The sequence below is a fragment of the Lampris incognitus genome, chromosome 2 (genome assembly GCF_029633865.1).
Source record: "Lampris incognitus isolate fLamInc1 chromosome 2, fLamInc1.hap2, whole genome shotgun sequence".
Lineage (NCBI taxonomy): Eukaryota > Metazoa > Chordata > Actinopteri > Lampriformes > Lampridae > Lampris > Lampris incognitus.
This window is the reverse complement of record NC_079212.1, coordinates 15,224,163-15,247,174: the sequence shown is the minus strand read 5'-3', so window position 1 is coordinate 15,247,174 and position 23,012 is coordinate 15,224,163. Positions and strand designations below refer to the sequence as shown.

At 42.7% G+C, this 23,012-nt stretch overlaps 1 protein-coding gene across 1 annotated transcript in view; it reads right to left on the bottom strand.

Annotated features, from left to right (window-relative positions):
- Positions 1-16,682, bottom strand: part of LOC130107359 (prickle-like protein 2) — a 53,465-nt gene extending 36,783 nt beyond the window's left edge. The window contains exon 1 of the mRNA XM_056273913.1: positions 16,562-16,682. The gene's annotated coding sequence lies outside the window, so the exon portion shown is untranslated. The remainder of the gene's footprint in view (positions 1-16,561) is intronic.
- Positions 16,683-23,012: the final 6,330 nt, after the last annotated feature.

The following is a 23,012-nucleotide window of genomic DNA, read 5'->3' as shown; positions in this document are numbered from 1 at the left end:
GGTGTCCACCACTTTACACCGGAGGAAAAATATGCCCCGAAGAAAACAGGGACTGTATGTTAAGGCTAAAAGTAGCTCTTAACAGGCTGATTTAGGATTAAATTCTAAAAATAATGAGCTTGTCGCGCCTATTTGTAAGACTCCTAGATTTTTATGCTAGGAGTTATCTATGAGGCATTTTAGCTGTAAAACTAGCTTCTAAATCTGCAAAATGTTTGGAGTAGTTTGAGAGTTAAATCACTAAGACCAAATCATAACAGTCCCAGAAACAGCTGCTACTGTCAAGTTGTGAAAGATATAAAAGCAGGTCTTGCATCCAATGTGGTTTCTGTTTCTGTTTGCATGGCGATATTGGCTTGTTCCTGACGGCATTTAAACACCTGCATTGCATATCCATCCATTATCTGAACCGCTTATCCTGCTCTCAGGGTCGCGGGGATGCTGGAGCCTATTCCAGCTGTCATTGGGCGGCAGGTGGGGAGACACCCTGGACAGGCCCCCAGACCATCACGGCCCACACACATGCGCGCGCACACACACACACACACACACACACACACACACACACACACACACACACATTCAAACCTAGGGACAATTTAGTACAGCCAATTCACCTTACCTACATGTCTTTGGACTGTGGGAGGAAACTGGCACCCCGGAGGAAACCCACACAGACACAGGGAGAACATGCAAACTCCACACAGAGGACGACCTGGGTGACCCACCAAGGTTGGACTACCCCAGGGCTCGAACACAGGAAGCTCCTGGGTTTGCAGGGCGGCACGGTGGCGCAGTGTTTAGCGTTGTCGCCTCATATTGCATATTTGATAATTATTTTATACGTGTGAGAGGCTTTATTAATTGCCCAAAAATAAAGTCAACTTGATGAAGACATTATTTTACTTTTGATTTCATACATGTAGTCATGCTTATATTTCATGTAAGGCTGGGAATCACCAGAGGCCCCACCGTACGATATCACGATACTTAAGTCACAACACGATAGTATTGCGGTTTCAGACATTTTGCGATATGCTGAGTATTGCAATATATATATTGGATATAGTGCAATTTATTACCTTTATAACTGCAAATTATGTCCCCAAAGGAAAACCTTGTCAACATCTGTTTCATCTAATAAGATAAAGTTTTCAGTCTGCTCATCTCGCTTCAATCATTTTTATTGCAGCAAAATGGGTTTGTCAAGCAGACAGACTGACCTACACTGTCATTAAAACCTGTCGGAAATGTTGCATGCACCTGACAAACCGCACTGTTTGTGTTACAGTCAAATATAGTACAACTTAACTGGATGCAAATGTGTGTGGACTACGGCACTATTACGGGTATTTTGAACAATGCAACTTGCACAAAAAAGTTATGCAGCCCCTTCAGCAACTGGTGAATTTGACAATGAATTACTGTTAAATTGAAGTTAAATAAAATGATAACAAAATAAATAAAATAGAAAAAAAAATGCATCCATTATTGCCACGCAAAACATCACGATACTATGCTATATTGATTTTTCCCACCCCCACCGGTCCCCTGTCAGCCAATCACAGTGGGCACAGGAAGTGAGTGCGTTCATCAAACACAACATCATCCATGTCAATGGGGATAACCCCAACCTCTCTTCTTTAGACTTAACCCAATTCCTTCATAAGAGTTAGTCTCAGCAGCTTCTTGAGTGGGTTTTAAGAAGGAACTTTTAGTGTTGTTCAGGAATACTCTTAGTGCTAAGGTAAAATGTGTAATGAATACGGCCCCAGATAAATGACTATAAGCCCAACATTAGTCTGGTATTAAAACTAACGCTAAATGTCACTAAGTCGCCTTGAGGTCATGTGATATCTGATAGTCTGGGGTCGTTTAGTGATACTGGAAACTGGTAGGTACCTCGTAATTTGATATTACAATTACATTTTAGTGCCAACTCAATGCATATTGCGATTTTTCAAATATATTATAAATATTGTGATTGGATAGTACAATTTTTTTAAGGCTTCTTCCCTTTTTATCGACAGCATAATGTACAAAAAAATGCATTTATTTTGAGCCCCATGCTTTAGAAAATCTCAAAACACGAGAATGCTTTCCTGAGTAAACATTCGAACAATTCAAATTCAGACATTCAGAGATGTAGAAAAGATTACTTCAAACCTCTTCACAGCATCTGTTCACTGTGGTTCAACACTGCAATTCAGGGGAAATGCTGCGGTATCAAAATCATCGAGATGTATTCGCATGGAGTCACAGCTGCCCCCCACAAGTCATCGCTTCTGGGTGTGTTGACTAGAGAAAGCAATCATCCCTGACTCAAGACGAGTGTGCCCGACTCAGCACCAGTGGATTATGACTTGAGTCATCCATCCATCCATTATCTAAGCTGCTTACCCTAATTAGGTTCACGGGATACTGGAGCCTATCCTAGCAGTCACTGGGTGACAGGTGGGGAGAAACCCTGGACAGGCTCCCAGTCCATCACAGGGCCGACACACACACACTCACACCTAGGGACAATTCAGTACAGCCAATTTACCTGACCTACATGTCTTTGGACTGTGGGAGGAAACCAGAGCACCTGGAGGAAACCCACGCAGACACAGTGAGAACATGGAAAATCCATACAGAGGGCAATCCAGGATGACCCCCAAGGTTGGACAACCCTTGGGTTCGAACCCAGGACCTTTTTGCTATGAGGTGACCGCGTTAACCACAGCGCCACCATGCTACCCCAACTTGAGTCAGTGATGAGTCATTGGCAAAAATGACTTGTCATTGAGTAAATCTATTGGTTATTGCATTTAGGCATTATTTACTGAGAGCACATCCATACTAATACGGAGAAATTCTTAAACATATTCTTCATGGCGGAAACTGGAAGAAAGTTTTCCATCCACACCAATGTTTTCTAAAAATTTACCATGCCCCATTGAAACAATAAAAAAAAACACTGAATTCTTTTCTATCAGGCATGCGCATGCAACTTTAGCCAACGGCTTTATGCTGATCACATGACAATGATACGTTGCTGCTTTCAAAAAGTTCCCTCTTTTGTTGTGCACATTTCCATGCCAGGCTAGCCATTTCAATTGCTGCCAATTTTTCCAAAAAGCTCTATTTTCTTTAGTCAAAAAAATGCCAGTTTAGTGTGAATGCAATGCCACAATGGAGAGAAGAACTCTATATATATATAAAGCAAGAGTGTATGTTTGTATGTTCACCTAAAACTCTAGAAATACTCATTGTAGAACAAAAACAAAGGTATCTTTAGAATCAGCACTTTCCAAGGATTGCACAGTTCAAAAAATGATATATAAAATAAATGGAGGGTGAAGCAGTTAGTTGGCTGATCGTATTTGGTGTGGCTTTGCTGTTAGTATTGCGATTTCGCTCTGAATTGATACTTGGAGAGAGATTTTAACAAAATATTACTGTAGTATCATGGATTATAAGTGAACTGTACATGTGAATAATCAGCCTCTCTAACCTAACCTAATCTAACCTCTAATCTAACGCTAAAATGATTTTAAAAAGACTTCCCAGAACTGTCCATGTCAGTCGATGGGCAGTTCACAATTACAAATGAGGTCCAGTCGGCTCTTGTTGGCCTTCACCAACAAGGCTCTTGTGCAACACCAGTTCAGCCTCCAGACAGAGAAACCACCGAGATGGAAAGTATGCGATAGAAAGCTTTGTATACATTGTCAGATGAAGAAATGCCGTGAAATGCTTTTTCAAAGGCAAAGCATTTAATGGCTTCTCTAAAGCCCCTGCTAACTGATTGAGGGCTTACCTCAGAGACAGACAGTGCAGGGTATATACAGGACACCACACATTCAGGAGAAGGGGAATTTCTTTCTGTTGGAAAAATAGCTAGCCACAACCTCAAATTGAATTACCTTCTTGGTATTGGATCTCCTCAACAGTGCAGCTTTGGACTAAAATAACTCCTTGAACTCCAAACATTAGCAAACTCCCGTACCAGATGAGGAGGCAGACCTCAGAAGCCGCCATCGGTGGAACAACACAATCAGTGAGACACAGAGGGAGATTTAGGACGCTAGTAGGGAGCAGGGAAAAGAAAACAAACACAAATCAAATACAACATGAAGGGAGAAGGGGTTGAGCTCTAAAGGCTTGGTTCGGGGACTTAGCAGCAGAATAATGCGCGCATACACACACACACACACACACACACACACACACACACACACACAGCACAGCACCCCATTCTGGTCCCTGATGGGCTAATTGCCGGAGGTACGTTCCTGCAATCTGAAGTAACACACACTCAGTCCTTATAATGGCAATTTCTGATCATGCCAAGGCACCCATCTGGGTGGTGCCAAACTTTTCCAAGTCCTATTCTCCTGCCATCATGGTACAGAGACACAATATGGGCAAACTGCAAGAAAATTGCGTGTGTGTGTGAGAGAGAGAGAGAGAGAGAGAGAGAGAGAGAGAGAGAGAGAGAGAGAGAGAGAGAGAGAGAGAGAGAGAGAGAGAGAGAGAATGAGAGAGTATGATAAGAAAAGTAGGAGATAAAGTAGTGTGTGGGCTGTGAACACCTTTCTATTCTCTTGGCTTCCAGCAAGCCCTGAGGGAGCAGTAGAGCCCTGCAATGAATGTTGTCAGAATGGCAAGAGCTGAGATAGTCAGATTAACAATGATCTTATTCCGCTTGCTGAGGGGGTCGATGGGAGGCAGGTGGTACAGCAAGCAGATCTGTCGCTTATAAGTGTGTGTGTGTCTGTGTGTGTCTGTGTGTGTGCGTGCATGCATGCTTGCTTGCACATGTGTATGTGTGCATGCGTGCGTGTGTGTGTCTCTACTTGAGTTGAATTGAGCACACATGCGGGGTTTTTACAAAGGAGGTGTAAGAGTCAACAGCTTTTCATGCATCACATTTTTATCGCCTCTAAGCTGTGCGCGCTGAAGCAGAAACTATAAAGGGAAACCAAATAATCTGGTTGCGTGTGTTAAATTTACACAAATAACCCCAAGAAATGAACGGGTGAAATGAAAGGATGATGGCAAACAATATTATTCTTATATTCTTATCTTTACGCTTTTGTTGTTGACATTCTAGTTGTGTTTGGCTTTTCGGAAATGTTAGAAGTGAAATCCATTTCTGTTCCTGTTAACAGTCCCTCTAAAACAGAGCTAAAAGAAACTCTGGCTATTTCACAACACTGTTTATAGTCATCTGCTGCGGACGATGAAGACATTCCTGTGCAACCATCACCCGAATATTCTTCACGTTGCTTCAAAGCATGTTTCTGAGTACCGCCGGGTAAACCCTGAGTAATCATGTCCAGTCCATTTCTCTGTTGGACCTCCAATACTGTTCTGGATATGGCTCCATCAACCTTGCAAAAATAATTATTACATAACCAATATCAGCTTTCTGCGTGTAAACTTGAGGGCTTCAGTTGGACTGCGCTACTTATCTAAACTAGCAGGCTACAAATCTTCCTTACTACGTACGTTTCACTGCAATTTTCAGATCATTAAACATTCGTATGAAATGGGGAGAATGTCGTCGTTCCTCACATTCCCCTTCGCCTACTTATTTGTCTTGTAGTCGTTCTTATAAATGTATACATCTGGGTTTTTTTTAAAGTCTTTTTATGAGCAGCATTTCAGTTGACAGGGGTTGTTTTGAAAAGTGCTTTACAAATAAATCATTTGATTTGACTAGACAATGTTAAGGGCTGGAGTCTTTATTAGTATATCTCCATGCTTGTGTTATATTTGTTGTTTTGTCTGCTTAAGTCTGTTTGCCAAGGGCATATTGTGTGTGTGTGTGTGTGTGTGTGTATATATATATATATATATATATATATATGTGTATATAAAAGCCAGTACAAACCTGTTTCATGCCATAAGCAATCATCAGCTGTCAATCATATATATTTTTATATATATCTCATATACGATATATATATATGCAATTGCATATATATGTGTGTGTGTGTGTGTGTGTGTGTGTGTGTGTGTGTATATATATATATGCAAGTTATGTGTGTGCATTTTCGTAGATCGCAAATGTGGATGTACATTTCGTTAAGAATGAGCTGTGATGTTTTAGTAATAATCACTACATCTGTATGTCATTAATATGACATTTGTATGTCATTAGTATGCCTGACTGTGCCACAAAGAGAGGTCTGAACCTCAGGTCACAGCATAATGTGTGCCCTGGGGTTCAGAGGACGACTGCAGATGGCTCCCCCACTGTACATGTCCATCACACAGCGGAGGCCATGCCAGTGCTGCCGCAACAGCCAGCCCCGACAACACCAACGACAGCCATTGCATCGCATTGTGACCCTCCGCTGGCGATGAGCCATACACCTGCACTAAGTCTCCCACATTGTCTTTCTCTCATCCCCTTTTCTCAAGTGTTACTGGATATACTTTTTTCATTCATGGGTAACAGGCTCTCTGACTAAGCATAAACCGTATATTGTTCTCTTAGGTGACCCCGGTCCTAAACCAGTCAGCACTTCTGTTATACACAGGGATTGGGTGCAAACTGCTGAGATGTACAGTACCAGGGCAGTAGAAAAGGCAGCGTGGTGAATCAAGTCCAAACCCCTGAGCTTTACAAAGCTCAATGTTGCTGCCCTGTCCTCCACTCTTCATCCAACTCAGCTCCTTTCCGATACTCATCCACCAAAAGTGAGCAGGTCATTTCAAATTGAAGGCCTCGCAACTGCCTGGCCAATTAGACAGGAGCAGAGCAGATGGCAGGAAAGAGCGGGGCCAGATGGGAATTTTTGGCCAGAACAGTGAAGTTGGTGCCGAGACACCCTCACAGTAAGCACCATGGAATCTCAAAAGAACCAAAGTGAGTCAGGACCTTGGTGTTGAGCTGGTTGAATAATGTGTCAGGCTGGACCAAGATGACTTTTGGAGAGCAGTTACAGAAATGTGATCAGATCTCAGCACTACAATAAGATGTAAAAAGCAAGTTAATGACCGACTTGCTCCAACCAATTAAGGGACTCTAATATGGAGCTCAAAGGAGAATTAGTCATCAGTTAGAGACCCGCCAAAGGGAATGATCTGAAACTCACTTCTGAAGGGGGTTTGAATTTCTTAACGACCGGTTGGAGACAAAACATTATTGCACTCCAAAATGGAAATCAAATCAAGCCCTATCTGCTCCCCAAAACATCACTCCAGCACCAAATCATGTAGGATTCAAATATTTTCTTCCCAAATGGTTTAAACTGAGGACTGATGATACTTTCATGTATGAAGCAAAAAAAAAAAAAAATTACTCTCATTTGGACACAGTCAGGCCGCTTTTCAAATCACAGCAAGAACTCGTATCACTCAATTTACATCTCATGTCAAGGTTACCTCGACTAGTTCATCACTATCAACATCTTGAAGTCATTTTGTTTCACATGCAAACATTTTTTTTTTACTCATACAGTATGAATCCATTCCCCAATTCATCAACAGAACAATATAATTAAAAGACAGGGCCAACTTATTGAGAAAATCAATCATGGCGCCTGCTGCGTGTTGTGCGCATGAGACAGGAACACCCAATAATCGCTGATCTTCTGAACGAAGTAGAGAAGATACCTCTCTCCATGAGCAACACGTTTCACTGTAAACCCCTGAACCCGAAACCCTCTTCCTTTTCTCAACATCAAGTCAGGACAGGTTGCTCGTCCATCGATCTACCACAAGGAATCACCTCTGCCAAGAATGTAGACTTTCTGGACAGAAAGAAGGAGGAAAAGTTGACAGAGACGGGATGGTGAGGGGCAAGAAGGGTCAGCCTTCATCATTCGGACCTCATTAGGGGATATCTCATTAAAGTTTAGGTCCCATGAAATGAAAAATGTATTCTTATTCTTGATACCTCTTTTGTCTGCATTTAATCAATAGACATTTATTTGACACTATACTCTAGACATCCACAAATAATATTTCGTGGGGCGCCTCCATAGCCGAATGGTTGGAACGCATACCACATGGCTACATGGTCACAACAGTTGCCGGTTCGAATTCAGCCAGCGACCTTTGTTGCATGTTTAACCCCCCCCCCCCCGCTCTCTCTCTCCGCATTTCCCGTCTGCCTCCACTATCACTATCTAATAAAGGAAAAACAAATTGTATTTTTGTGCTTATATGAATAACGTTTTTTGCTACCTGACAAATAAAATTATTTTTAGTGATGTCATCCTGCACTTGTGGGCATATTCTAAGTAAAACATCCAATGACGTTTTAGAGAGGCCAGAGAATGAGGAAACTACACTGTCATCAGGGCGTCCAGGTAGCGTAGTAGTCTATTCTGTTGCCTACCAACATGGGGATCACCGGTTCAAATCCCAGTGTTACCTCCGGCTTGGTCGGGCATCCCTACAGACACAATTGGCCGTGTCTGCGGGTGGGAAGTCGGATGTGGGTATGTGTCCTGGTCGCTGCACTAGTGCCTCCTCTGGTTGGTCAGGGCACCTGTTCAGGAAGGAGGGGGAACTGGCAGGAATGGCGTGATCCTCCCACGTGCTACATCCCCCCTGGCGAAACCCCTCACGGTCAGGTGAAAAGAAGCGGCTGGCGACTCCACATGTATCGGAGAAAGTATGTGGTAGCCTGCAGGGCCCCCCCCCCCCAGATTGGTAGAGGGGGTGGAGCAGTGACCAGGACGGCTCGGAAAATAGGGTAATTGGCCAAGCACAATCTAAATATTTTTGTTTGTTTGTTTGTTTGAGTTAGCTAATTAATTAAAATAGAAATGAAGTAAACAGAGGCTTTCTGTCATTCGTTTATGGACAACTTATGTAATACAATGCACACTCTTATGGAAGATACTGAATCTGATTCTTTCATGTCAACATTACTGGATCTTAATGATATGGATGTTAATTGCATCCATCAGCTAAAAGCCACACGCCTTTGAAATCTTAGGTTATTACAGTGAAGCTCAGTTCAAACATTCCATCAACCTATTTGTCAAAAGTTGTGACTTTTCCTTCCTTCATGTCAACGTCCCCAGTCTCCCCAGAAATCAGGGTATCCTAAACCTTTGCTGGAAAGGGCTTGATAGCCCTTCTAATGTAATAGGAATTACTGAAATGTGGGTGTCTGTGGATACGGCCATCTTATACAATATCTCACATTTCAAGCATATCTACAGATGTAGAAAAAGGTCATACAGGTGGAAGGGTATCGATGTATCCCAATCCTGATTTAAAGTATTCAGTAACAAATGATTTAGAAGCCCATCTTGTCCTTTCTGCTGAGGCTGTGTTTATCGAAATGAGTAATACCATTATTGGGTGTATCCAACAAATTCTAATGAGTCAAAATTTGTCACTGATAGATCACATGTTCTTCATATTGTTTTCTATGAATGGAAATTCTGTTATTGAATGTGTGATTTTAATATGAACATTATCAACTCCAAGGATAATACTAAAACTGCAGATTTTATGGATCATGTATTTTCTTGTTCTTTTCATCCTTTGATTGAAGTCCCCACCAGAGGGACTGAATAAACAGATACATTATTGATAACTTTTTTTTACTAATGTTCTAAATAGAACTTTGAAATCTGGAGTCTTGTCCATGGATACTGCTCATCATTGTCTGATTTTTTTAGTAGCCTCAGATAATGTCTAAATTCTAAATAAACATTTTACCAGGCAACCCCCAAATGTAAAAAAGAATTTATAATGAAACAAATACTTTCATTTTCTGACAAATGATCTCTCAACATCAGTAGACAGATATCATTCTATCTGATGATCCTCAAAGGGCTTTCACCTCTTTCTCTGATATTCACTCCTGATGTGCAAGGAATCATTTCCCCTTACACTTGTTTCCTCTAAATCTCACTGTAGATCAGTTAATCCCCACATAACTCCTGCTCTAATGACTTCTGTTAAAACTAAACGCAGACTTAACAAAAATATCTAGAGTCCTACTCCATTTGATTTTGCTCAATTTAAAATTTACAGAAACAAACTAAACCATGCTATCAAAAGATCTAAGAAACACTACTTTAATACCAAATTGTCCAAATATAAAAATAATATGGCTCACCTTTGGCAAACCATTAACTTTATTATTAAAAAAAAAATCTACATCAGCATTTAAGACAGTTTATGGTCTTATAAGTGAACCTCATGAAATTGCCCATAAATTCAATCATTCTCTTCTGAAATGGGAGTAAACATGGCTTCTAAGATTCCACCTCATAAAAACGATCCTTTAAAGTTTATGAATTCTCCTGTACTTGAAGATTTTCAATTTTCTCTGATTACAGAAGCTGAGGTCCAGAAGGTCCTATTTACCTAAAAGACTGATCTCCTGGTTTTGATAATATTCCTTTTAGTCTATTTACATCAGTACAGGATCTAACACTAAAGCCTTTAACTCACATTTCTCAAGATGATGACCTGGTTATGTTCAATCATTACCAACAGAGATCAATTCTACCTGTAAAGGCAAAAGTGGAAAAACTTGTTTATCAAATACTGTTGAATCATCTGGCTAGGCATAATATTTCATATACAGATCAATATGGGTTCAGAAATAACCACTGTACTTCTGCTGTTTCTTTGTTAATGAAATCTATAAAACTCGCGATAGAAAGGAAACCACTATTGAAATCCTCTTAGACTTATCTAAAACTTCCGATACTGTGAGCCATCCCATTCTCCTTCATAAACTTTCCCATCTTGGCATAAAAAAATCTGTGTTGCTCTGGTTTTTTGAGTTACGCTAAAGAAAGAAAACAGTTTGTCTCTAGCAATGATATTAATTCTTCTTTTTCTTCTATCATTTGTGGTGTACCTCAAGGATCGGTCCTTGGGCCATTATTGTTTTCAGTTTGTATTAATGATTAATGTAATGTAATGTTAAGGTATTATTTGCTGTTGACACAACTGTTTATTATTCACACAAAGACCCTAAAGTATTAAATCAGGAACTCATTAAGATAAGTGATTGCTTTAACTGTAACAAATTATCTCTACTGTGATGGCCTGGTGGCCTGTCCAGGGTGTCTCCCTGCCTGCCACCAAATGACTGCTGGGATAGGCTCCAGCATCCCTGTGACCCTAAGAGCAGTATAAGTGGTTTGGATAATGGATGGATGGAAATTATCTCTAAATATTAAGAAAACATGTTACGTTCTCTTTGGTATTTGGCCAGAAAATGATGACCAGTCATTAAATATAAAAAATAATAATACTATTATTGATAAGGTGCAGGCTGTGGCAACCCATAACAGGAGCAGCTGAAAGTAGTAGTTGATTGATAAGGTGCAGGCTACATGATGAGTCTCTATGTTGGAAAAAAGCAAATTAGATCAATTATAACTAAAATTACAAAAAGTGTTGGTATTTTGGGAAAAGCCTGACCTATGATGAGATTGCCACTCTTTTATGCTATTCTTTGGTCTATTCTTTGGCGAGTACTCATCCCAATAAACTTGCCGCTATTTTTCATCTTTAGAAACAAGCATTAAGAATCATCAGCTGTGTAGATCAAACTCATTCGTCTCAACCTTTGTTTCTCCAGTCTGGCATCCTCAGTGTTTATCAAGTCAGCCAATTACAGATTGCTTTATTTGTATACAGTTCTTTGAACTGGACCTGTCCCTCATATTTTCATGAACAATGTTCCTACAATCATTAATTCTACAATTATTCCACTAGAAATAACTATAAACTCAGACCTCCTGTTTGTCAAACATCTCAATCACAGTTTGATTTAATTTACAGCGGTTTAGTGATATGGAATGATAGGGTCCATAGGGTTAGTGGTTGTATCAGGGAGGGCATCTAATGTAAAATTTTGCCAAATCATTATGTGGATTGACAAGACCATACCGGATCGGTCAAGGCCTGGGTTAACAACGACTGCCATTGGTGCTGTGCCATCACAGGGTACCGATGGAAACTATCAAATCCGGTATCTGCTGTGGCGACCCCCTGGGAAACGGGGAGCAAGCCGAAAGAAGAAGAAAGTGATATGGACTGATATACCGTGCCATCTCATATTTTAAACTTAGCACCTGCACAATTTAAGAAAGCCGTTAAAGGTTTGCCTGTCTCTGCAATGTCATCTTTGTGGATTATCACTGTAAACAGCCGACTAATAATTACTCAATTTGATTTTATTTAATTCTTTTGTGTATTTGTATGTCTGCTAGTGAGTGCAATTTTATCTCGTCTTTTTTATTTTTCTCTCCCCCCCCCCCCATTCTTTTAATATTTTTTCTCCTTTTCTAACGGATTAAGGTGTGCACTGGAGAGTGCCCTGATCAAGCCCCTCTGACGGTTTTTTGTACCTCTTCCATCCCATTTTGTATTCTTTATGTATATATCAATTTGTATCTTTTGCATATGTGTAAATAAATAAATATCAAATCAAATCAAGTCAATGAAAGTCCAAACAGAAACTAGCCAATGTCAAGTCAATGTCCACATTTCTTCTGATAATGCCCAATCATGATTGGCCATTAGTCAATTCACACTTCCATTCCCTCAAAAAAACAAAACACCTGATTGTTCTTCAGATATATTTCAAATCATGTAAGATGCTCTAAAGGCCATTTTATGAGACCTTTAATCTTATTCCACTCAGTTCTTATTTGTTTATCCTCAGAGATGTATTTGCATGTATCTATCCATTATAACATCTGCTTATATGTATTATCTATACAAGTGTTGTTCTCTTGGAGAAAGAGGGAATAACTGCCTTCCACTTAGCATGCTAGATTATCTCAACATGTAATTAAATTGGCATATTAAGATGAGAGACCATATTGTCTATGAGACAAGCAACATGCAGAAGCCTTTCGATGCTGTAGTCATTATCTGTGAACTCTTCATTATGGATCGACAACTCGAGGGTTCACATGGCACAGAGCAAATGGGCACAGAGACAAGTGTGCACAACACCAGCACACATCAAAATGACCTCATGACATTCTCTCAAAGAAAGACCATTTGTGTACCACCCGGGCTTTTTAGTGCCAAAGATACCCCACATGTACCTTTCAGTGGACTAGAAAGGGATGGGGGTCAGCCATCTATAGACTTAGCACATGCCTACATGAAAACCACCCTTCCAAACAACAACTCTCCGGGGACTGTGAAGGGGTGACATCTGTGTTTTCTGTCCATGGTGACTTTTTTTCTCTCTCAGACGCCAGTGTGAGACGCCAGTGTGTGTGCTCTTTGTTCTGGCTGTGTCTTGTGATGGGGTCTGCAGTGTGCTGTGTTGAGTCGAGAGCTGCGTCACCACTGACTGTAATGGCTGAACACTGCAGGGTGGAAACCACTGCAGCTCTCACACAGTCTCTACATTTTGTCCTCCAAAACTAACAAACGCATGCTTGGGCAAATCTGGATTAGACGAGGTGAGTTCAAGTCATGTTTTTATCCAGTTAGGTTGTAAACACTCATACCGGTAAGATGACGTACACATACCTGGCTGCAATTAGTTTGTAATTTACTCTATAAGGTAATAGCCACACAAAGTTACTTTATGAAACAAGGAGCACAGAAAAAGGAAGTCACTGTAATTTTTAGGGGGAAAATAATTTTGACAGATCTTGTCCTCAGTATTATGTCTTCAGCGAATACAAACTCCCATTTTAATTTGATCAGGCACAGCGTGACAGGCTCATGGGGTCCTGTATGGATTTGATGCTTTGCAACATAGATTTCATCTCTTATTCGGAAATCTTCCTCAAAGGCTGTGCTACAGCTGATGAATAAACCACGTCTACAGATTTAATGCCAGGCAGAGCCATCGAAGATGTTAGAAAGTGGGGATGAAATGACACACTATGCTGCTGATGCTCGGTTTAGTTCTCATCAATTTCAGGAGTTATACGCTGGTCCAATCTCAGCAGATGAATAATTTCTCTCAAGACATATCTCTATAGGCGACACACACATATATGTTGTGCTCCCTTGGTGAAATGCCGTACCGTTTGTGCAGCATTTCATTGCATAGGTTTTCCGTGATGCTATTGTCGGTCTGTTTGATTCTCTCCATCCTTCTTCTTCTGCATCATCTGCCCTACGTACGCGAAAGGTCACAGCATATCTATTATTAAAGGACTCAGTCATGTTATACTGCATTATTAACCGCTTCATCCTAGCCCACCTTAATGGACATGCACAAACAAACACTACGGTTCCAACATCAGGGTCCTGGATGTGTCAAGTACGACGACATCTGCAATCCCTCAGGTTTAATTTAACACTACATTAGCAAACCAGTCATAAAATTATCATGCAAATGAAGCAGTAAAAATCACCATTTCAAACAAACTGCTGACATTCAAGAATACAGAGGCACTGGGCAGGGGGTCCTACGTTCATTCCACTGTTAGTCGAAAAATTGAACCTTGATCAGCGCTCCTAAAATGCACGTCCCTTAATCGAGGGAGCTAGGCCAAAAAACAAAACTTTGTTTGATGGACGTTGTCGTAAAACATCTGATCAAGCCACCTGAAACTCTAGCCTATCATGGCCGTCAAAGCATTACAGAAGCAGAAATGTACTGCGAAGGCACACTGCATGGGGCAGAGCGGCGAGAGCTCTGAACTGCACGCCCACCCTTCCTGAATCAGCCGTTTCTGTGGAGACCGGAACAGAGGGGGGTGGAGGGAGGCACTCAGAGAAAGTGAAGAGAGACAACACTTCACGTCCAGTGGGAGAAACATGAAGGGATGCACGGATGGGTGGATGGACGGATGGATGATAAGGAAATGTGCCAGAGTGGGTAGGGAGCTGGGCCTGATCTCCGAGTTCGACAGTGAATGACAGATTGACAGTCAGCAGCGGGCGGTGGCAAGCACCCACGGTGCGAGAGGGGAACACGGAGGGGGGGACTTTTCACACTCAGTGGATTGCCTGTGACAGCTTCGAACACAACCATGACTCAGGGGTCCGAAGCCTTTAGTCCAGGTCATGGATATGAGAAGCTGACACTGTTTATTTATTTATTTTGGTGAAGTCTATAAAATACACAACCTTCAAGGCCATGCTCAAAGTCATGGGCTTCTCCGTCACTTAAAATGATCCCGTTTCTACAAGACTGCACACCTTGCCGTTAAGAAAAAATAAATAACAAGTTACGTCAACTGTCGTTTAACAGGAGATTCAAGAGGTGCGCATTGGAGAAAAAAAATCATTGTAAACAAACAAGACTCCTGACGGCAAACGGGTGCTAAACCATTAAAACGGGTGAGGGAGCAGTCCATGGATTAGATAAGCAGCGCATGGATTAGATAATAGTCACCCACAGCCAATAGAGAAGAGAAGGAGTTACACTTGCTCACGGCCAATACAGCCGTAATGCTGCAGCAGATCTGTTTTTCGACAACGACCTGTAGAGATGAATAAAATAATCATCTATAATAACGTATCATGATATCACTTGTAGCCATTATCACACAGGGGTCACTTCGAGTAGGAAATTAAATCCCTGCAATTTCTTGTGTAGCTTGTATGGTACAAGCTATGCGAGCAGAGATCAACGTTCTGAAATCAATTTCTTTGTAACATGACAGGAAACGGCCTGTGACCTACACTTAGCATTAAATAACACAATGTACTCGGGGCTGAGCGTGTTGACACAACTCCATCCTACCGCTGTTGCATCTCACGGATGACACAAAGCATATGGAGGGATGTGCAAGAGCAGCTCTCCTGCACGGCAGAGACGAAAACCTCGCATTTAGCTCTGCAGAAACGACGCAATAACTGTGAGATGTAAACAGCCGCGGGCGTCCTCAACAGCTGTCCGTGGACTAGAAAGTGTCAACGTTGTGTTGTGTTCGTAACAGTGCGTGCACATTTGCATCCCATCAGACAGTCTGACTAAATCACAGCAACTAAGGAGGCTCTGTCTTCTTGGCTTTGTTTTTTTTTTTTCCCCTCTCTGAACAAGACTGAAATAACAGTTACTGTGCCGCTGCTGTGACCGTTCTCACCGCCCACCTCCTCCTCCTCCTCCTCCTGGTGCACATGGATACACACCTATTCACACACAAAATGAGATGAAATGAGATGGATGCCGCAACTCCCAGACGTGTTTTCCGTTTGTCAGTCGAGACGTAAACAAGCTCACACACATGCAACACACACATGTACGAACGCCCGCCGCCGTCCGCCCGACAAACACGTGCACATACGTACAGCGCACATGTGTATGCACGTGTGTGCATGTGCGCACACAGATACACACACACACACACACACACACACACACAGATAATGGATACACCACATTGCTGGGGAAAACTTTCACCACATTCCAAACTCGCTTTGGTTAAACCAGGCCATTCTTACTGCAAAACACTAAAACACAATTTTCTTAAGAACTCGTGAGCAAAACACACAAAAAAAACCCCAAAAACATAACACACAAACATTTGGCTCTCAATGAATGTTCATTTTCAAATATACAATAAGCCTTCCGACCAACTTAACAAAAGTATTTCATGAAGTATTTCATCACAATTGAGGAAAAACAACAAATAGCTGCAGGACTCACCTGTGTGCGTGTGTGCGTGTGTGTGTGTGTGTGCCTGGCGTTCGGCTGCCGGTTGGAGGCTGGCTGATCAGGGAACTGGAGAGGTACGGATGGACTGGACCGGCTCTTTCACACTGGAATAATTTCCAGTAGATTGGATTTGCTCCGCACGGCTCACAGCTCTCTCACCTCTCAGACACAAACACCAGCTCTGCCTCCGGCTTACGCACGTAGCAGCAGAGAGGGAAGGCTGAGGGCTGCAGAGTCTCTCATCAGCTCTCTCTCGCTCCCTCTCTTTCTCTCTCCCTCCCTCCCTCTTTTCCGCTATCCTTTTCTGTCTCACGCCCTCTCTTTCTAACCTCCCCTCTCTCTCTCTCTCTCTCTCTCTCTCTCTCTCTCTCTCTCTCTCTCTCTCTCTCTCTCTCTCTCTCTCTCTCTCTCTCTCTCTCTCTCTCTCTCTCCTCTCTCTCTCTCTCTCTCTCTCTCTCTCTCTCTCTCTCTCTCTCTCTCTCTCTCTCTCTCTCTCTCTCTCTCTCTCCTCTCTCTCTCTCTCTGCTTTTTGCCTCTCTCCTCCAGGCTTTTGTGTCTCTCCTTAAGGCTGACTAGAGGCAACTGTAGAAAAGGCTTGCTGGGAGATGAGCGCAAAAGCCAAGGAAAATGTGTGTATACATTAGATTGACTCCTTTCAAAGTGTTTATCTGAGTGAGAGAGAGTGTGTGTATGTGTGAGAGAGATAGAGAGAAAGAGAGAGGGTCTTTGCTCCACTGTGAGCAACAATGCATACAGACTCCTCACTAAGAGAGAGAAAGCTACTCCCACCACCACCTTCTTGCCTTCCTCACATCAGCCTGTTGAAGTGAGTCATCAGCTCTCAGCCAATCACACGGCAGCAGACCGACTCTGATTAGAATCATAAGAATATTTATTATGAGAGTGTGTGCTGCCATGTTGAGGAAACAAAGATGAAAAGGAGAAAGCCTGGTAGGATTTCACATCTATCGTACATCTTATAGGTCTCATTCTGGTGCAGCCAGCTTAGCAACAGGATTCATTTTCAAAAATGAAGATGTCACAGCAAACATTTCTCTTTAAAGGCACCATTACCACTACATAGTTTCTAAAAAGCAAAGTAAAGCTTACTCGACCTGGCTTTGAGTGTGTGTGTGTGTGTGTGTGTGTGTGTGTGTGTGTGTGTGTGTGTGTGTGTGTGTGTGTGTGTGTGTATGTATAATAATAATACTTTTATTAATAATAATTATATATCCGTCTATCCATTATCCAAACCGCTTATCCTGCTCTCAGGGTCGCGGGGATGCTGGTTTTAGGGCTGCACGGTGGCACAGTGGTTAGCACGGCCGCCTTACAGCAAGAAGGTCCTGTGTTCGAGCCCCGGGGTAGTCCAAACTTGGGGGTCATCCCGGGTCATCCTCTGTGTGGAGTTTGCATGTTCTCCCTGTGTTTCTGTGGGTTTCCTCCGGAGCTCCCAGAGGAAACCCACAACACCCACACTAACCCTTCAACATCCACACTAACAAGCTAGATCCTCTTCTCTCTTTCCTCTCCTCTTTTGACCTTCACCTCTCACCCTCCCCCTACCCACAAGGCCGGCAACCAGCTGGACCTTATCTTTACTAGACACTGTCCTACTTCTAATCTCTCTGTTACTCCCCTCCAGCTCTCTGACCACTATTTCATGTCTTACTCTCTCTCCCTCTCTTCACCCCCCTCAGCCCACTTCCCCTACCCACATGGTTTCCACCCGTAGACACCTCCGCTCTCTCTCCGCCACTGAGCTTTCTTCCTCTGTTACCTCTATCCTCCCTACACCTGAATCTGTCTCTCTCCTATCCCCTGACACTGCAACTGATCTTCTTCTCTCTACCCTCTCCTCTTCTCTGGACAATCTCTGTCCCCTCACCTCCAGGCCTGCACACCCAACTCCACCTGCCCCTTGGCTGACCGACTCAGTACGTACTGACAGACGGAGCCTGAGAGTGGCAGAGCGCAAATGGAGAAAAGGCAAACTCCCAGAGGACCTTCTCAACTTCCAATCTCTTCTTTCCACTTTCTTCTCCTCCCTTTCTGCCGCTAAGGCTGCCTTCTATCACTCTAAAATCCTATCATCTGCCTCTAATCCTAAAACACTCTTTGAAACCTTCTCTACACTTCTTCCAACCCCCCACCTCCTCCTCCTACTTCCTCCCTTCTCCATGATGAATTCGCTAACTTCTTTGACAAGAAGGTAAACGACATCAGATCCTCCTTTTCCCACCACCCGGTTAGTGCTGCTTGCACTATCCCACCCTCTGCACCCTCCCTCACCTCTCCATGTCCCGCCCTATCCCACCTCGCTCTCCTCTCCCCCGACGAGGTCCTCAATCTCATCACATCCAGTCGCCCCACCACATGCTCCTTTGACCCGGTCCCCTCTCCTCTTCTTCAGTCTATAGCACCTGAACTCCTTCCCTATCTAACCCACCTCATCAACACCTCCCTCCTGGCATGACGCGTTCAATCTGCCTTCAAGACTGCTAGAGTCACCCCCCTTCTCAAGAAACCATCACTTAACCCCTCTGACATCAAAAACTACAGACCAGTTTCCCTTCTACCCTTTCTATCCAAAACTTTCGAACGTGCTGTCTTTAACCAACTTTCTTTGTACCTCCACCAGAACAACCTCCTGGACCCCAACCAGTCTGGGTTCAGGGTGGGTTACTCGACAGACACGGCACTCCTTGCAGTGACAGAATCGCTGCACTCTGCAAGAGCAAACTCAGTGAACACATTGACACAGTGAACCACCAGATCCTCCTCTCTACCCTCGAGGGGCTGGGTGTCATAGGCTCTGCACTCTCAATGTTTGCAACCTACCCGACGGGTCGCTCCTATCAGGTGACATGGAGGGGATCTGTGTTGGAGCCTCACAGACTGATTACAGGTGTTCCACAGGGTTCGGTTCTGGGTCCTCTCCTTTTCTCCCTGTACACGACATCCCTGGGTTGTATTATTCGCTCGCATGACTTCTCTTACCATTGTTATGCCGATGACACCCAGCTGATCTTATCCTTTCCTCCCTCTGACACACAAGTAGAGACACACATTGCTGCATGCTTGACTGACATCTCAGAGTGGATGGCGACACACCACCTGAAGCTCAATCTGGACAAGACAGAGCTGATGTTCCTCCCGGGGAAAGGTTGCCCGCACCGAGACCTGGCCATCACCATTGACAGCACTGTGGTAATGACAACTTGGGACTGTGAGGAATCTGGGTGTGATCCTGGATGACCAACTGTCGTTTGCTGAAAACGCTGCATCGGTTGCTCACTCCTGTAGATTTCGCCTCTATAACATCAGGAGGATTCGCCAATTCCTCACCGACGAGATGGCACAGGTGCTCATCCAGGCTCTGGTCATCTCCCGGCTGGACTACGGCAACTCCCTCCTTGCTGGCGCCCCGGCATCGGCCATCAGACCTCTGGAGCTTGTTCAGAAAGCTGCAGCTCGTCTGGTGTTCAACTCCCCTTCTCATGTCCCTACACTGGCTCCCAGTAGCTGCTCGCATCCAGTTTAAGACTCGGGTGCTAGCCTACAGGGCAGTGAAAGGAACAGCTCCTTCCTATCTCCAGGCCATGGTCAAGCCCTACACTCCTGCCCGACCACTTCGCTCTGCTGCCTCGGGACGCCTGGTTGCCCCGTCGCTCAGAGGCCCTTTCTGCCAATCGACCCGGTCACGGCTCTTTTCTGTCCTGGCCCCACAGTGGTAAAATTAACTCCCCACTGATGTCAGGACAGCGGAGTCACTGCCCATCTTTCCGTGCAGGTTGAAAACTCACCTTTTTAAGAACTACTACCCTGTTACTTGTTCTTAGCACTTATTGTATTCACTCATTTAAAAAAAAAATCTCTTTCTTGCACTTTTACTTAAGCACTGGTTTTGCTCCTAGATGCTTGTTTAGCTGCACTTATGACCTCTGATGACTAGTAGTTCTCCTGATTTCCTACGTTAAATGCACTTATTGTAAGTCGCTTTGGATAAAAGTGTTGGCTAAATGACTGTAATGTAATGTAATAATAATAATAATAATAATAATAACAATAATTACAGTTCCTTTGTCAGAAGTCCACAAAAAAAAAAACATACAGCCACCCAACTTCTCCCCCCTAACTGAATTTACACCATGCTGAACAGCCCATGGGCAGCACCACAGAAATCAGGCGTTTGCAGAAAGACATTAATGGAGGTTTTCCTTCATTTGTCATAGGTTGTCAGTTCAACTTTCTTTTTTTTTTTTACTTCACTTTTGCTGATTTCTTTTCAAGTGCTACATTGTAAATGATTTTTGAACAGCGCCCATGGTCCGGGGTCCCATATGATTCCAGGCTATAAAAAAAAACATCAAATAAGACACAGGACATCTGTGAAGTGTAGCACATACAGAGCTATAACAGTAACTCAAAAACATAAAATGTTTAAAGTACGGCGCTGGCCCATTTCCACGGTCATATGTCCAAATCTATTTCTCTCATCTCTGGTCCAGGAAAAGAAATAAAGCAGAGGAAAGAGTGAGAGGAAAGAGTGAGAAGGAGAGGAAGGAATAAAGCCTAAGACAGGTGAAGAAGAGATAAAATAAAGAACAATGGGGATCACGAGGTGGTGGTGAGAGAGCATATTGGCAATAGAAAAAAAGAATGAAAAAAGACGAGGATGTAAGGAGAAGAAATGGAGCTCATTCCACATGACTGACAGGAATGCTGCTGTGTAGCTGTTAAAGTCATTTTCTCTCCACAACTTCTGTTTCAGACTGAAACTAGGCCTTGAAATCTGACTCACAGAGAACTATCCTGATGATTATAAACCTGGGGTGCACTCTTTCCTATGAATCTCCATTATATTCCTCAAATTTACTTTCCTTCCCTAATAGAAATTACTCTAACGGAGAGCAAAGTGGATGTTTTTGTGTTGCTATTCAGAGATGGTGATCTAGGAGAGGCAGGGGATTGGGTAAACAAATTCGAGAGAAAATTAGTCTTCGCTGAGATCTTCACTAAAAAAAGAAACCATTTGAACCCAAATGATTCAAAATTAACTTGGCCAAGATTCAGATGGGAAAATGAAAGAACTCTAACAGAGCTCATCATGAAACAAGAGCTGCTCTCCTCACACAGCAAACGCTGGAAATCCACTGTGTTGGGGCTCAACATGCCATGTTTGATTAATCCACCTTCAGGGTTGCGTCGGATTACTTTGAAATGCAGTCAGTTACTTAATACAAATTACTTGGCATTTTTTATAATTAGTAACGTAATCGCTTGGATTATCATCTTTTAGTTGGTTGATGATGCTATCAGGTATATTTCGGGTTTTCAGAAAAGACAATAAATCCACTTCTGCTGCCATTCTTTCAGCTGAGCCAAGGCTAGGTGGTAATGCGCCACAGGAAGTACTATCTCGTGAGCACGAGATACTATCTCAGTTAAATAAAAAAAAATAAAAAAATTCACCCATGTTCCCTTAGGGGCTCCGTAAGTCAGAGCTCAGGTCAAGCACTGAAAGAATTTTTTTAATAGACAGATTCTCATGATTCAGTACACTGAAGAGAACTGCTTTGTCCATCACTACCACAAAGTGGAGCATTTGTCTAAGAAACCCTGTATGTCAGACGCACTTTTGACAAGTTAATAGAGCCTTGGTTATCATGAAAAAAGTTTCATAATTTTAAAATTACCATGTATTAGAGACTTAACCAAAAATGTAATCAAGTAATCCTGGACAATGTAACTATAATCCAATTACACATTTTTTTTCAAATGTAATCTATGGTGGCATTGAAGGACATGAGGGAAATTTTGTTTGAGAAGGATTTTTTTTTGAGGGTTTATCTCATTTGAACGACTTAATCTCTCGTTTGAACAAGTTAGTATCTCATTTGAATGACTTAAGTTAGTGTTTCCCAGCCCAGTCCTCAAGGAACCTCTATCTTGCAGATTTTCTTTGCAACCCTGAATAGGTGCCTGTTTCTAGTTATTCAACCAATCAGCAATGAATTATGTCAGATGTTGCACACCTTGCATAATTAAGTGCTGTGAGATGATTGGTTGAGTAAGTACAAGCAGGGCTATCTATGCAGGGTTACAATGAAAATCAGCAGGATAGGGGTTCCTTGAGGACTGGCTTGGGAAACGCTGACTTAAGGGACCAATTTGCCGATTTTCAACCTTTTCTCTATCTCTCTGAATTCGGGTCATAGTGTGAAAAACATCTGCAGTTGTTGCCAATATTCTCTGTGTCTCTGGAGCTTAGTTTCAAAATTCGTTCTTCTTCCGGCCCCAGTGTCGTCATCAGTAGCATAGCTGGTGACAAGGAATAACTACAAGTTCGGCTTGAATTTCTTGTCTTCGCCTCTGGGGGGGGCATGTTCTAGATGTCACTCAAAAACAAAACTTCCTTGTTCTCTTTGCTTGTATTGCA